The following is a 16,406-nucleotide window of genomic DNA, read 5'->3' as shown; positions in this document are numbered from 1 at the left end:
CAGTCTCCCTGCAGTACTAGATAAACAGGTGTGTGCCACTGTCGCTGGTGATACCTGTTTGTGGGGTGGGAAGACAGAGCTAGGGCTGACCCAGTGTCTCACTGCTGAGTTCTACCACTGACTACACCACCAGCCCTTGTTACTGGTTACTGTATTAGCTGAATTCCATGTCTGCCAACATAAAACCCCAGAAGATAAATCAGGACTGACTGGAATTTGTAGGGTCACATGAAAAATAAAAATGAGAGGTTTCTGGTATAAAGATTTCTGGTGTTAGACTGTAGCTTGGTGGTGCTATTAAAAAAGATAAAAATAGCAACAATAGCTGGGCATTGGTGGCGCACACCTTTAATCCCAGCACTCAGGAGGCAGAGGCAGGCAGATCTCTGTGAGTTCGAGGCCAGTCTGGTCTACAAGAGTTAGTTCCAGGACAGCCTCCAAAGCCACATAGAAACCCTGTCTCAAACAACCCCACTCCAAAAAAAAAAAAAAAAAAAAAAAATGGCAGCAACAGTCCTTGGTTCTTTGAGTCAAGGACTATACAGCCCTTTCTGGCCTAGAACTCACTCTGTAGACCAGGCTGGCCTCAAACGACAGAGATCTGCCTGTATCTGCCTCCAGAGTGCTGGGATTAAATGAACACACCGCCACATCGGAAATCCAAGTACTGAGGCCCTTCTGAGCACAGCCCAGCCTGGCTTCACCCGCAAAGCCACCTGTCTGGCCCTGCTCTCAGTTGGCTGACTTCATCTTGGCAAGGAAGTTGTTCCTGGATCCAAAGCTAGCAAGCAGCTTGTTCCCAGCTGTCTGTGGTGACTCAGTCTCCTAGGCTGGTCTTCAAGAGTAGATAACAGGTCGAATGGAAAGTAGAAATATCAGAGTGACCCCAAAATACAGAAGTATCTAGGAGATGGCTAGCTAGCTTTTTTTCCCCCCTAATGGAGTGTGCAGTGGGAGAAGGAAGTTGGCATAATTCCAGGTGGTTTCACGTTAAACGTCTCGTTAAATGTCTAGTTTAATGGGAAAGGGTTCTGGAGAGGAAGGAATTAAAGTTTTATAGTCGTTAGCATCTGTGTCTATCCCAGAGGCCCTTAGAAATTGCCCTCAAAAGAAAGGGGAAGTGTGTTTTGACCCCAGAACCCCAGCAGGCACTCTACCCGATGGGTAGATTTGGTGGTGTGCTTCTTGACCCGGATGAGACTAGGTAACATTTACAGAGTGGCATGTTGTGGAATCTTTCTGCAAATTACTACTTTTCTGGGGCTAGAGAGATGCCTCTGTGGTTAAGAGCACTTGTTGGGACTTTAGAGATCTCCCCCAAGGAGGGCCTCACCCTCCCTGGGGAATGATGTGGGGATTATTGGGTGGGGGGCTGGGGGACTGCTGGAGGGATAAGGGAGGAGGGGTGGGAGAGGGAGCTGGGATTGACATGTGAAGCATTCATGTTTCTAATTTAAATAAAAACATTACAAAAAAAACCCAACCAAACAAATAAACATAAATTTTAAAAAAAAGAGCACTTGTTGCTCTTCCTAAGGACTCAAGTTCATTTCCCAGCACCCCCAACATTGGGCAGCTCATAATTGCATGTAATCATAGCTCCAGGGGATACAAGGCTGTCTTTAGGCACCTGCACACATGTGATATAGAACGCACATAAAAAAAACAACAACTCTTTTTTTCTTTGAGACAGGGTTTCTCTGTATAACAGCTCTGGCTGTCCTGGAACTCACTCTGGAGACCAGGCTGACTTTGAACTCACAGAGACCTGCCTGCCTCTGCCTCCCAAGTGCTAGGATTAAAAGTGTGTGCCACCACTGTTCGGTGGTACAACACTCTTAAAGACTGGGTGATAGCTTTATTCAATTTAACAGATGGAATTAGGAAGTAGGGAGGTGACGTCCCTTGTCTGAGGTCACACAACTAGCAGGTTGTGGAACTTGGATCCCAACCTCTCTGCATTACCCAGATCCCACTGTTCCAAAAGGTCCTGTGTTTTTTTGTGAACACTTTGCCTATTTGCTGACTAATAGTATAATTTACCTAGTAGCTGGGATGTACCAGACACCACTAAAAACTTCCACACCATTTCCAACACTTTAATCACAGTACCCTCTCCATTTTACCAGTGAGGAGACTGAATTCCTGACACTGTGTCCTGAGTCAACCCTGTCACTAATAAGGACTAGTCAGAGATTCAGTCCTTGGTGTGGCAGACTCTATAGCCTGTGCTTTTCCTCTGTCCCCAGGCAGCCTTTGCCTTTATCCATATGCCTGGACTATTTCTTCCTGTTTTGTGTATCCAGTCGTGCCCTGATGTTTTGCTTCTTGCAAACGTGTGCAGGGACATATGAAAAGTGTTCTCGTAAACCCTGATGTCTTTTATGATGCCATCTGTATTACAGTCTTAGAGACCTATTCGTTTCACTGCCTGTGGAAGGTAGCTTTCAGGGTCTCTTTTAGCTGTTCTGGTGAAGAATAAACCAATGAATCAATTTCCTTGACAATATGAATCCTACTCTCTCTCATTCTAGATATTCAGGCCTGTACAGTAAAGCATTCCCATGAAGAACACAAGTAGAACCCAGGCTGGCTCAGGAAGGAGGGGCCTAGCCTTGAAAGGACGTTGTGAAGCCATCCATGTGGGAGAGAGAATTATGAAGTCTTAGATTTCCATGCCTTCTCCCCTCCACAGGATTTGTGTTTTCTTTAAAAATAAGACTCAGATACAGTGTTTACTTATTTTTCTGGCAATCTGTGTTGTCAGGACAACAGATCTGTTTGCCTAGAATAGGGTTTTCTGGTGTTCTTGGAGGGGGAGATGAAAACACAAAGCTAACTCTTGTTTTCGTATCTGCAGGAAGAGAATGGTTTCCTTGTGTGGGATGGCTCTCAGCACAAGAGGAGCTGAATGGCAGTGACAAGCAATTACAGTGCTCTGCACTCTGTTCTAATTTGCTTTAATAAGAAAGGCACATAAATTGATGGGATTTTTAGCACTGTGCTAAGCATATCGGTAGTTAGCATCGGTGAGCACTTACATGCTAGGTACTGAGCTAATGTCTTCACAGATGTTATTGTACTGAAACCCCAGGGCAAGTCTGTGAGCTCGGTGCTATTATTGTCCCTATCGGATAGCGGAGAAAACCAAATTGGGAGAGATCAAGCTTACAGTGCTGGTCATTAGTAGATGCATGCCTGAACTCCAGGAATTTACAGTTCATGGGTAAATCAAAGCCCACGAGTGAAGCCAGGGAATGGTGGCACATGTCTAATCCTAGTACTCAGGAGGCAGAGGCAGGTGGATCTATGTGAGTTCGAGGCCAACCTGGTCTACAAATTGAATTCCAGGATAGCCAGGGGCACATAGTGAGACCCTGTCTCAAAAACAAAACAAAACAAAACAAACAACAAAAACCATGAGTGGGGCTCAGAGCATATAGTTTAGTGGTAAAGGGTTTACCTGGCATGTGCAAGACCCTTGGTTTGGTTCCCCAGCACCACAAAACAAAGCCCTAAATGAAGAAAGAAAGAACAAAGACAAGAAAGTTAGCTGAGCATCAAATAATCTAACTTTCCATAGACGTTAGAAAAGGGAGTCAGATGCTGTATCCCATGGAACTGGATTTACAGTTAGGTGGTTTTGAACCATCATGTGGGTGCTGGGAATTGAACCTAAGTCTTCTGCAAGAGCAATGGATGCTCTTAACTGCTATGACATCTCTTCAGCCCCTGTATGGGCATTTTAACCTTTTTTCAGCATTTAATTTATACTGAATTTCTGCCTGTGCTATCTACAGTGTTATAATAAGACATAGGCAATTTAGTAAAACATGACATACTCATACAGAATTGTACATTTTAACAAATAACAGGACAGAACACCAGAGTCTATTTTGGTTACTCTAGGAAAGCAGGGTTTCCCACGTATTTTTTCTTTGCCCATAGGTCATCTATTTTTTAATAGACCAAACTAATGAGTTACTGGACTTATTTAGAAGAGCATGGGTGACCTCAAAACAGCCCCCTACTTATGGGTGATGACCTTATGGAAACTGCCTCCTGGAGCGCCCCCTAAATGGCAATACACAGGAAAATTATATGAAAATCATCTTTGATGCTTATAAATAAAGTTTTATTCGGAACACTGCCACATCCATTGATTTATTTTTGTCTGTGGAGGCTGATGGCAGAGTTGAGTCATCACTGTAGAGAGCAAAGGGTAGATCCTGAAATGTTGACCTTATGGACTTTTACAGAAAAAGTTTGCCAACTCCTGCCTTAGCATTGATGATCCCAAAGGCACCCCCCCCCCCATTGGCCCTGATAGCTATTTGAGGTGGTTGGATCAGCATTTTGCAGTTTACAGAGGAATTAAAACAATTATAACTTCCCTCTCTTCATCCTTCCCTTCTTCTCTCCCTTCCTTCCTTCCTTCCTTCCTTTATTTTTTATTTTTTGAGACAGGGTTTATTGTTATTGCCTTGGCTATCCTTGAACTGGATCTGTAGACCAGGCTGACTTCGAACTCAGAAGACAGAAGACTGCCTCTGTCTTCTGAGTGCTGGGATTAAAGGCGTGTGCTACCACGGCCCATCTTATTTATTTATCACTATATTGTCTTTTTTTTTTTTTTGAAACAGGGTGTATGTGGTCCCGGTTGCCCTGGGACTCCCTATGTAGACCAGGCTGACCTTGAACTCATGGAGATGCTCCTTCCTGTCCCTGCCTCCTAAGTGCTGGGTTTAAGGCCCATGAATGCGTGTCTGTGCACCACATGCTTGCACTGCCTGAGAAGGCCAGAAGAGGGCGTTAGATCCTCCTGGAACTGTGGAGTTCCAAAGGGTCATGACCTGTCATGTGAATGCTTGAAATTGAACCCAGGTCCTCTGCCGAGAGCTGCTGGTGCTCTTAACTACTGAGCCATCTCTCTAGCCCCCTCCCTTCATTTTTATACCATGCTAGTACCTCCCACATACTAGGCAAGTACTCTCCATCTGAGCTACACCTGTCTACTTCCTTCTTAGTGTCAAACTGTCATGAATCGAACATGAACCAATTCTCTTTGAATTTTATATCTTTTGCGAAAGCATGTGTTCATAAGCATACATCGTGTGGGCATCACAGAACATGCTGGATCCTCTTGAAATCAAATCGGTTGTGTTTGCCTCTGCAAGTGCCCCTCGTAGGGAGAAAGCCACTAGACCTTCCCCTGAGATTATAGTCACCCCCTCCTTCCACCTGGTGCCCACCCAAGCTGCACATGACCCAGGGAGACACTAGAGTATATAGGAGGGGGAGGCAAAAGAAGGAGAACTCCACCTGTGTCGCTTTTGGAAGGTCACCATCCATGCTGGAGATGAGTAAGCCCAATAAACTCATTGGTTCACCAAGCTGGGCTTGGACAGAATTGTGTCTTTGATCTGTTGTTGGCGCCCTATTTTGGGTGAATAGACATTTGTTCATGTCTCCCCAGGCAGTCACTCAAGAGTGGGGCTTAAAAATACACACTGTGCGTGATACTGTAGTCTGCGGCTCGCTCTTTTACGCTACATGTTTTTGTGCTCTTTTCATGTGGGAACAAGTAGACCAAACGCAGTCCTTTTAGCGTTTGTCTACTATTCCACGACGTCTCGCTCTATTTGCTACTACTAACAAATAAATGTGAGCGCGTTGAGCAATACCAGAGGTGGCCATCTCATTAGAACGCCCATCGAGTTGATTCGTCCGGTCCTCGGAATTGTTTGTGAATGCCCCTGCAGCCTAGAAACACTGGAATAATTGGCTAACTAACGAGGGCTGGAAATCGACCCAGTTGACAAAGACCTTTGGAGCCTCAGTGAGTTTGCCGTCTCAACTCCCATTCCCTTTTGGTTGCCGGCAGCGACTTGCGGACAGCCAATGGTCAACATCCAAGTCTGAGTTCGCAGCCACCGGGCCAGCGAGCCCTTGACATACTTTTTTCCTTTTCCGTTGTGGGAGACTAAAAGAGCTCAAGGCTCCTGCAAAGCAAAACTCCAAAAAGGGGAAGAGGGTTTGACCAGAACAGGATGTGTTTCATCACACGCATCTAAACAGCCTTGTGGGGAGACACAGAAATTCACTGGGCCGCACAAAGATGCATTTTAGAGCGAGCCTACAGCAGTGGTCAGGGGAGAGGCGGCTGCGGAAAGGGCTTCCCCTTAATGGGCGTTGCCCCGAAATCCAAGGAGGGAACCGTCTGACAGACTCCTGGGTTTCCCGCCGCCTTTGGGGAACTTCCCGACGCTCAAAAACAAAGCGGCGTGGAGGAGCTGGCAGGCGCCAAGACTCACTCGCAAACTTGCGGCCTGTGCGCCCCTGCGCGGACCCGGCCTGGCTTCCTGCCGCCGGCCGCCTCCTTCCCCCCCCCACTTCGCCTCCGCCCCGGTGCCACTTAAGTCTCCGCGGGACCCGGCGCGCGGCCGAGGCTGTGGCGGGCACGCGCGCTTCCACGCCGGGTCCCTGGCCAATCAGCGCAGAGCCCGAGGCGCTGCCGCTGCCGCCGCCGCCGCCGCCGCCGCCGCCGCCGCCGCGCGCGAGCCGAAGCTCGGGCGGCTCCTCCCGCGGAGAGCCGAACCGGACCGAGCCGAGCCGAGCCAAGCCGAGCCGGGGGCGCAGAGCGCGGGAGGCGGCGGCGGCGCGGAGCCCAGGTGAGCTGGCCGGAGGCGGGCCGGGCTGAGGGGGACACACGGCCGCCCTGTGGGTCTCCGGGTCCCGGGCGCGCGCCGTGCCGGCAGACAGCCCAGAGGCGGGCCCCGAGGGGACCCCACGTGCGCCGCCCCGCGCCCCGCCACGTGGAGGGCTGCGCCCCCTTCCCCCGAGCCTCCGGAGCGGGGCGGCGCTTGGGCCCGGGCGGTAGGGGCCGGCCTGGAGTTCCGCACCGAGGTCGGCCGGCTGGGGCGGTCCCGGGTCCCGGCGACGGGCCTAGGCCACCCCTGGGCGCTTGACAGGTGCGGAACCTGAGCGCGCGGGAGCGTCCCACCCCCGCAGCCTGCAGGGCACGGGACGACCTCGGCCCTAGCGGTTTGGACACAGGTGCCAGGACCCCGAGTCTGCCCTCTCACCACCCCGACCTCACAGGCCGGCTTGATCCTTTTGACCTAAATTTACCTCAGGGCTGCAGCGCACGGTGCATGAAGAGAGAGTGCATGATCAGGCCCCTCTGGCTCAACCCTGGTGCTGGTGCCCCGGTTTCACCCGGGTTTTGCCACGGTTCTCCCCACCCCCTGGCTGCCCAGTTTGGGGGACGGTATGTTTTCACAGCTCTGCCAGCCTCCTCCCGGGCTGCTCTCACTTGGAGATGAAGAGGTGGCACTTTGCTGGGGGTGGAGAACGTCTGAGGTGCCATGGGCAAAGAAGCAGCTGTCAGATCTGGGGGTGGGTCATGCCGCGCATTCATTACCCTAGATGCAACTTTTACCTTCTTCAGCCTACTCTTGGATTATCCCTAGTCCAGGAGTAGAAACTTCAGGTGCCCTGGGGCATTAACGATGTCGTTTACTCCTCCTCCCAACTCTGCCCCCACAGGGCTGAAGGGAGGATTGCTCTGTGTCCCCACAGCTCCTTTGTTCTTTGGAAGTGGCAGGGGCTGCCACTGTTCCCCAAACGCCCCACAGAAACCGTGCAGTTTCAGGATAGATTGTGTATTGGTGTACGAAAGCAGCGTCAATTTGCCATCTTCCTACTGCACATTCTGCTGCTCTTAAGCAGTTCACCAAAGCAATCATTTGATGAGCCCCCACCTTGGATAATCGTAGTGACTTTTTTCATCCATGCCGGGGCTAGAACCCAGTGCCAGGAGCAGGCTAAGAGCACCCTCTACCTCTGAACCACACTCTCACCCCCTAATTAACATTTATCGAGTTCTTGCTATGTGGCAGATTCTGTTTTGTTGCCTGCATTGTCTCATTTAATGCTTATCCCAAATCCTGTTTGTCTGGGAGTTTTGTCACTATGGTCGAGAATAGGAGATTGAGGCTCATAGAAGTTACTCAACTTCTTGGATCACACCTTGGTGGCGGAGCCCAGGCCTGTTTACTAAGCAGCATATGAGGACACAGAACAGTCCTGTCAAAATTCAGACTTGCCCTTCCCTCCAGTTGTTGGTGGGCTAATAACTCTGTGGTGGTTCTCAGGGGGGCAGTACCACCCTCTTGGCGGGCATTTGGAAATGCGTAGGAGTGACTTTTGGTTTGTCAAAATGAGACTAAACACTCTTGGTGCTTAGTGGGCAGGAGCTAGGGAATGCCAAATGTCCTGTAAGAATGTCGCTACCCTAAATGCCAGTAGGGAGACGCTGAGAAATGCCATAAACCTCAAGTGCTGGGGAGATGCAGAGATGGCCACAAGATGCGCTCTGAAGACATCTGTTCTGATGGGAGTGTCCCCCGGAGGCTTCCCGAGGGGGGTGCCTTTTGTACCAAGCCTTTGGAGATGGCCTGAAAAGTGGAGGGGGTGGGTAGAGGGAATAGGATGGGGCCCAGTTCAGCAGAGGGAGTTTGTGCATCCCATGCAGACAGTGGCTAGGGCTGTGGTCTGTTGTCTGCAGGCAGGCCACATTTCTGTTCTCGGTCTTTCTGCCTAGAGTCTAACACGGCCCCTCAGTCACCCTTGTGTTACCGTGAACCCATTCTATGGAAGGGCTCCAACTGGCGGTTTGTTCAGTCCCTTGAGACCTTTTCCTTGACATGCCTCCTGCTGGTGGCTCGAGGGCCTTGTGGATCTCATTTCTTCCCGCTGTTCTGGGGATTTGTGCACAAACTCTATCACATTTTTCCTTGGAGTCAGAGTCTTGGACGGGTAGGCAAGAGAGCCCCGGGGGCCTTCATGCAGGTGGCTCTTAGGCTGCCGTAGCCTCTGCGATCACACCCGTACTTCTTCCTCGCAAGTTGAGGGGTTTCTCTTTGGCAGTTGACTTCTCGGATGGGATGCGGCTCAGTTGGTAGAGTGCTCGCCCGGCCCACGTATGAGCTGGGTGTGGTGACACATGCCTGTAATCCCAGCACTTGTGAGGTTGCAAAGCTGGACCACAAGTTCAAGGTCGTGCTTATCTACACAGCAAGTTGGAGGTCAGCCTGGGCTATATGAGGCCCTGTATCAAATTAGGTAAATAAATGATAGAGTTCAGATTGTTTGTTGATAGAAATTTGTAAGGGTTTTGGTTTTTACCTTGGTAGCAAGCCCTCTAAGCTCCACCCCCAACCCTTAAAAATAACCAAGCAACGTTTAGGACACTTACAGAGCTGTGCATCTGTTCCCTCTGGCTAGTTTCAGAGCATTTGCAGTGCCCCCAAAGGAGATCTTGTACTAACAGACACTCCCTCCCGCCAGGCTCAGACACCCACATATCTGCTGTCTGTAGGGCTAGTGTGCTGTGGATGTGTCCCGAGAGTTACATCTTATGTAATAGGTGGTCTTTTGTGTGTGGCTTCACTCAATATCACGTCTTCTATGCTTCATTCCTTTTTATGGCTGAATAATATTCCATAGTCTGAATGAACTACATTTGGTTTATTCATCTAATGATGGACATTTGTGTTGTTTCTAGTATAAGGCTTCTCTTTCTTTCCCTTTTCTGGGAGACGGGGTCTCGTTCTGCAGTCAAGTCTAGCCTCCACCTTGGTCTTCCTGTCTCTGCCTCTTGGATGTGTACACCACCACTCCTAGCTGATTTTCTTTCTTCGATTACAGAACATTTTAAGCATAGAGAAAAGGCAAAGTTTTGTTTTGTTCGTTTGGACTGGCTTGTGTTTCAGAAGGCGGGAAGGGGGCCCTGGACGTGATGGGACTGGAGAGTGTGCTGCCCTTTCTTTTCTCAGCCTGGCTCCTTAGTCCCCTGTATGGCAGGCGGGCAGAGTCTGGAGACAGGCGGGAGCGGAGGGGCGCTGGGACTTGCTCCCTGTAAGAGTCTCTGTGCTGCTGGGGAACAGATGAACTGTGTTCTAGCATACATTTCCCTTTTGGAGAGAGAGAAAAAGGAAATTAGGAGATTCTGCCGTGCCCCCACACCCACCCCATCCTGAACGCTGCAGAGGGACTATTTTTGTGTTGCCTCTTTTTATCCTGGTGGCTGTAAATAGTTGAGAGATGGCAGTTACAGAGATAAAAATGCTAATTCCAACCTGGAAAGGAGAGATGGATGATCCCAAAGGAAGGGAGGCCAGGATCTTGCCCCTCTGCCCGGAGAGGTTGCACAGGAGGCAGGGCTGAGGGAAGGCCAAAGGTGTTGCCCAAGTGCCTCCGTTAGGGACACTTAAAGGGAAGGCCGGGTTAGCTGGGGTCAAGGCAGGGAGCATGTTCCTGTCCCTGTTTAAGTTTTTTTTGGGGGGGGTTGTTTTTTGAGACAGGGTTTCTCTGTGTAGCCCTAGCTATACTAGAACTGGCTCTGTAGACCAGGCTGGCCTCGGACTCAGAGATCCGCCTGCCTCTGCCTCTCTTGTGCTGGGATTTATCTGCCTCCATGCCTAGCTCTGTTGTGCTTTTAAATGTACACTGGGACCAGGTAGTGGTGGCACACTCCTTTAATTCCAGCACTCAGAAGGCAGAGGCAGGCAGATCTCTGAGTTTGATTTCAGGCTGGTCTACAAAGTGAGTTCTGGGACAGCTAGGCCTACACAGAAAAACTCTGTTTCTAGGGGGGAAAGTATATTGAGAATGTTTCTTTCAAAGCACCTGGCAAAGAGAGATTTAGGTTCATCTCAGACCTCGATACCCATTCTGGGTCCAGGTGTGGGGTATATGTGGCCTATACACCTAGTTTCCAGGCTTGTCCCTGCTTGGGTGGGGGGCATGTATTCTTGAGGCTGCAGGGGGAAGGAGGTGGATTAAACAGTCTCTGGACAGACAGGGATGAGGGAGGGAGAGAGGTTGGGTGGGCGAGACAGGGATGATGCCTGTGGTGCTAAGCTGCCGCCCCCCCCCCTGTCTCTGGTTGGATCTCTTTCTTCCCCTGACAGATTGAAATCCTGTTTGTTTCTCTGCTTCTTCCTTTGGGTCAGTGGAGGACTGGGAGGGGGTCAGTCGGAAGAGTTCAAGGAAGGAGTAAGCCTCCTGCTTCTCACCTCAAGTTCTGCCTCCCTCAAACACTCACCCTACCTACTCACTCACGTGGTGTCCTCTCTGTACCTTTGAGTCCTTCAGAGCTAGACTGCAGATAGAACTGTCCTGTTCTCTCAATGATATGTGACCCATCAGATCCCTAAAAGTGGCCGGCAGGGTCTCAGAAACCCTTTGGTCATTCAGGGTCTCTGCCTGCAATGGTCTGGACCTCTGGCTCTAGTCCCTGCCGAGCCACGAGCCTGCTGGCCTGCCTTGTCTCACCTACCCTGGCTTTTAGCATCTCCACCTGCAACCCCCTCCCCCACCACATTGATTGCTGAAGCAATGGGCAGTGAGTATGCTCTTACAACATGTCTGTTTGGATGTGAAATTGTATTCACCTTTTTTTTAAAATTTAGTAACAAATGATGCCTTGTACCACAGCTAGCAGGGAAGGTGGAAAGAGTTTAGTTACCATGGTGAGATTAGAAAGTCTCATTTGAAGCCTGAGTGGTGGCGGCGGCGCAGGCATGCCTTTGATCCCAGCTCTTAGGAGGCAGAGGCGGGTGGATCTCTGGGTTTCAGAAGAGCCAGTGCTACACAGAGAAACCCTGTCTTTAAACAAACAAACAAATGAAGTTCAAATTTGAGCCTGATCATGTGCACATCTTTAATCCCAGCACTTGGGGGACAGAGGCAGATGGATCTTTGAGGTATCTCTGAGTCTGAGGCTGGCCTTGTCTACAGATTGAGTTTCAAGACAGCCAAGGCTATGTAGAGAGACCCTGTCTCAAAAAGTAAAAAAGATTCAAATTTGGTTTTAGTATAAACAGTCAAGGAATTTTCCTTTTCCTTTTTGGGGGGTCGGTGAGAGGTGGTGTTTCGAGACAGAGTTTCTCTGTGTGGCCCTGGATGTCCTGGAACTCTCTCTGTAGACCAGGCTGGCTTTGAATGCTTAAAGGTGTGTGTCATCACCGCCTAGCTTTTATTGTCTCAATTTGTGTGTATGTTTGTGTGAATATATGCCATCTGTATGCCAGTGCCCACAGAGGCCAGGAGAGAATGCCGAATGCCCTGGGGCTGGAGTCGAGAAATTGCGAGCTGCCTGTCGTAGGTGCTGGGATCTGAACTCAGGTCCTCTGTGAGAGCAGCAAGTGCTCGTCACTGCTGAGCCATTGCTCCAGTCTGCAGCAGTCAAGGAGCTTGGCTACATACCTGCAGAAGCCTTTGCTCTGCTTTTGCTTAGTGTGCATTCACACCTGTGCCCTCCCTAGAACCCCCCCTTCCCCCGTGTGATCATGGGCAATCACTTAGACCCTCTGTGCCTCCGTCTCCTCACTGGTGAAGTAGGGAATAATAAGGTTATCATGACAACCAGTGAGTTGGTACAGGGTTAGTATGATGCCAAGCTAGTCTCAAGTATTGCCACGGCAGCAACTGTCACAGCTGTTGCTATAAGGGGTGAAAATCCTCAACAGGCTTCTCCTAAGATAGCCAGCCCTTCAGGCCTTCTCCGTCGCTGGCCTTTTTCTCTGTAAAATAAACAGCATTGACTTTGTGGGTGTTGTTTTCTGCCTAGCCATCAACCTGAGGGCTGCCTGGGTTATTAGGGACCAGGCAGCTGCGGAGCAGCCTGGCCTGCATGAGCGCCTTTGGGTGTCAGGAGCTGAACTTAGTGGAGACGCTTCCTGTCAGTCTGGTGTCTGTCAATTGTAGTAAAATTCTTTGGTAAGTGATGAGCCCTGTTGGCTCAGGTAGTTAAACTGTGGGGTATGTGTACTCCAGGCACAGATGGGTCTGGGTGCTAAATCAGTCTTCCATCCATTGTTTTTCCTCTCTCTTGATTGGCTTTCTTCTGAAGCAGGGTTCTTCCCATACCTTACAGCACTAAGTCTGACAGGAAGAATCTTTTCCTCCCTTTTAACACTTAAAAAGAAAAATCGCACTTGAATCCATCACTTGACCAGAGTAGCTGATGCCCAGTTGGGCAGTTTTGAGTCATGGATGAGACCCTGAGGCTGGTGATGGGGTCGGCTCCATGGGGCTGCCTCACGTAGAAAGATCTGTTCCCAGACTAAAGGACTGTCGTTCTCAGACTAAAGGAATGCCAGCTCTAGGCCAGCTAAAGACAGCATGTGACCTTCTGACTGGCCTTGGGATGTTTGAAATATACACCCTCCCGCTTACATTTGTTGAATGCCAGCTGTGTTCTAGAAAGTTCTAGGCCTAAAAATTCAGTGGTGAATTCAAAACCTCACACTCCTGTTAGTCGAACCATGTTGCTGTGCTGAGTCTGGTCATTTGTTCCTGGTACAGTTGGAGGCTGCTACCTTTGGTCTCCCCTCGTACAGATTGAGTTCCCAGGAAGGCAGTGACAGGGCCTATGCCAAAGATGTGACCCAGCCTGTACTTTACTCAGGACACAGTTTGTGACCTTTGCAAGGCTGTGTCCGTAACTGTTAGTTTTTGTTTTTTCTTTCTCGGAAAACACAGGACAGGACTGTAGGCCGGGCACCATGGTCAAGTACTTGGCTCTGTGTGCAGGGGCTGTGAGTCCCACCTCAGAGAAGCAAACAAACAAAAGAACTGGTCCATTTTAGTTCATTCGAAACTGCCGTGTGACTCTAGGTAAACCAGCAGTTTTTAAAACAGTCTGACATTTGGAGTGTGCGTCTGTGAGTGTGTGAGTGTCCGTGACACAGCGTGAATGTGGAGGTCGAGCCACAACCAGGGAGTTGGTTCTCTACCTCTACCATAAGGGTTCGGGGGTCACTCGCAGGTCTTCACCCTTGGCTGCAGTCCGCACCCACTGAGCCACCTTGCCCGCCCTCTCTAGTGACTCTTTTAAGCCTTTGTTTTCTGTTGGTGAAGTGAAGCACTTAGGGCAGATGACCGTGGAGGTGTGTGCCTGGACTTCTAGCATTGCTTGACTCTTCTTAAAGCTGGGGTTGTAGGCTCAGACACTTGTAATGGCGAGGTAGGTTAGGAGATGTGGGAGGTGGGGAAAGGAGGGTCATGCATGGCCTACCGCCTTACCTTGGCTGTACAGTGGGAACTGTTTCCCGTGGCCAGACTTGCTGTGAGTTACTGCCTGAGGTGTGGGGGAGGGTTGTGACACAGCGTGTGTGTGTGCATGTGTGTGTGGTGTGTGTGTGCGTGTGTGTGGTGTGTGTGTGTGTGCATGTGTGGTGTGTGTGTGTGCATGTGTGTGTGTGTGGTGTGTGTGTGTGTGTGGTGGGTGTGTGTGCATGCATGTGTGTGTGTGTGGTATGTGTGTGTGTGGTGTGTGTGTGTGCACTCGTGCCTATAAGCCAAAGGTTGACAGAGATTGCTCTTCATCCTGATCGGTTGAGACAGGGTCTCTCACTGAACCCAGCATTCACCAGCTGGCAGTCAGTCACACCTGGCTTTTTTAACGGGGGTGCTGTGGAGCACAGCAGGCATTTTACTGAGGGAGCTGTCTCCCTAGTCTCCTCCTCATGTTTGTTTGTGTGGTTGGGTTGTTGGTTGCCTAGCTGTGGTGGCACATACCTATAATCCTAACAGTCAGGAGGCTGAGGCGGGAGGATCACAAAGCTAGCCAGTGCCACAAGCTCTGTCTCAGTTTTTTTTTTCTTTTAATTAAAAGGAAAAGGAAAATATTTCCAGGACAGATTTCCTTGACCCTCAGCTGCCTTCTCCATTGCCGGCCGCCTCTCTCCTGGCCTGTTGTGTACTGGTCTGGCTGTCTACTCTGTGCTGTAGCACAGGGGTGCCTTCTTTGAAATGCTTCATGAAGTTGTTGTTGGTCCCTGCGACAGAAAACACACAGTAGCTCCTCCATAATCACTTGGAGTTTTTCTTTGATCATTTGGTTCTGTGTTTGTTTTTTGAGACATGCTCTCACTGTATAATTGTAGCTGACCTCAAATTTGCTGTGGTGGTGGCGCACGCCTTTAATTCCAGTACTCAAGAGGCAGAGGCAGGCAGATCTCTGTGAGTTCGAGGCCAACCTCATCTACAGAGTGAGTTCCAGGACAACCAGGGCTATACAGAGAAACTCTGTCTTGTAAAAACTGCATCCCCAAAAAAATGTTTGCAGTGTAGTTGAAGATGAACCTTGAGACCTTGACCATCTTCTAATGCCCTTGCCTCTACCTAAGTAGTATTACAGCATGCACCACTATACCTGGTTTATTCAGTGCTGGGGATCGAACCCAGGGCCTCCTGCATGCCTGGCAAGAGCTCTACCAAGTGAGCTTCAACCCTAATTGCTTGTTAAAAGAACAAATGAAACCGGGCGGTGGTGGCACATGAGTTCCAAGTCACAGAAACACTGTCTTGAAAAACCAAAAAAAAAAAAAACCCAACAAACAAACAAAAAAAGCAGAATTAATGAATTTTCTTTAGGGTCTTGGGCCTCAGTTTCCCCAGGTGAGAGAGGATGTGACTGCTTAGAGCTTTTCCCGACTCCAGGGATGACATCATTCCTGGCCTTGGTAGGATCTGTGGAGCTGAATTGGTCCTTTTATTTATTTATTTATTTTGTCCTGTCGTGCCAGGGAAGAGGGGCTCTCAGGACCTGGGGGACTCTGAGGAAGGTGTCTCTAATTTTGAGGCTCACCCTCTCAGTTGTCTCACCTCCCCACAGTGGCTTAGCTCAGCTCGGCGGTTTGGCAGGAGGCAGTTGCTGGTTGGAAATGGCCCCCAGGAAATGGAGATGGCCAGGCGTTTCCTGGAGGCCTGTGCTGCTTGGCTTTCTGGCACAGGAAGGAACGTGGCTCTCATCTTGGCCGGGGACTGGCTCCATCTGCTCCAGGAAGGGTCTGGTGGCTCCACGGGTGCCCTGGAGTGAGGGGGCCTTCTGGGCGGGGCAGTGCTTGTGATTCATGGGGAACTAACTGCCAGGCCAGGACCGCTGGCGCTTTGCCGACCCCAGGCAGCCTTGTAGGACGGTCCTCTTCAGTCCTGTGTTCCCATCCCTGCCCCTCCGTGTGCAGGGCTTGTCCTGTGGGAATTACACAACCAAGCTGAGTTTCTCCATGCCTGCTGTCTTCAAGCAAATTCAGTACAGTCGTTTGTGCCAAACTAATGTCTTTATGTTCAGTTTTCTACTAGAGACATGTTGGTAGCTTCATTAGATTCCCATAGGGTCTCTGGCCCCTAAACAATTCAGAATACTGGCTTAAACTGTAGGGGTGGGGCGGGGCGGGATTCTTCTACTCAGCCTCTCCTGGCCTCTGTTCTCTTCTCTAGATCTGAGAATGCAGGCAGCCCTGGCCTGGGTCTCAGTGCTTCTGTTTTCCTCCTTCCATCAGACCTTGAAGGCCAAGCCTGCGTCAGAGGCAGTGGTGAGGGAGGCCCAGGCC

General features: G+C 50.1%; 1 protein-coding gene across 4 annotated transcripts in view; it reads left to right on the top strand.

The window, feature by feature from the left end:
• The first annotated feature begins 6,560 nt into the window (after positions 1–6,560).
• Camkk2 (calcium/calmodulin dependent protein kinase kinase 2) overlaps positions 6,561–16,406 on the top strand; it is a 49,656-nt gene continuing 39,810 nt past the window's right edge. For 2 of the 4 annotated variants that reach the window (XM_040731331.1, XM_040731329.1), the window contains exon 1: positions 6,561–6,671. The gene's annotated coding sequence lies outside the window, so the exon portion shown is untranslated. The remainder of the gene's footprint in view (positions 6,672–16,406) is intronic. The other 2 variants (XM_040731328.1, XM_040731330.1) reach the window with 2 other exon arrangements.

The sequence above is a fragment of the Mesocricetus auratus genome, unplaced genomic scaffold (genome assembly GCF_017639785.1).
Source record: "Mesocricetus auratus isolate SY011 unplaced genomic scaffold, BCM_Maur_2.0 Super-Scaffold_100025, whole genome shotgun sequence".
Taxonomy (NCBI): Eukaryota; Metazoa; Chordata; class Mammalia; order Rodentia; family Cricetidae; genus Mesocricetus; species Mesocricetus auratus.
Note: the sequence above shows the minus strand (reverse complement) of the source record. Positions and strands in the feature narration are given on the sequence as shown.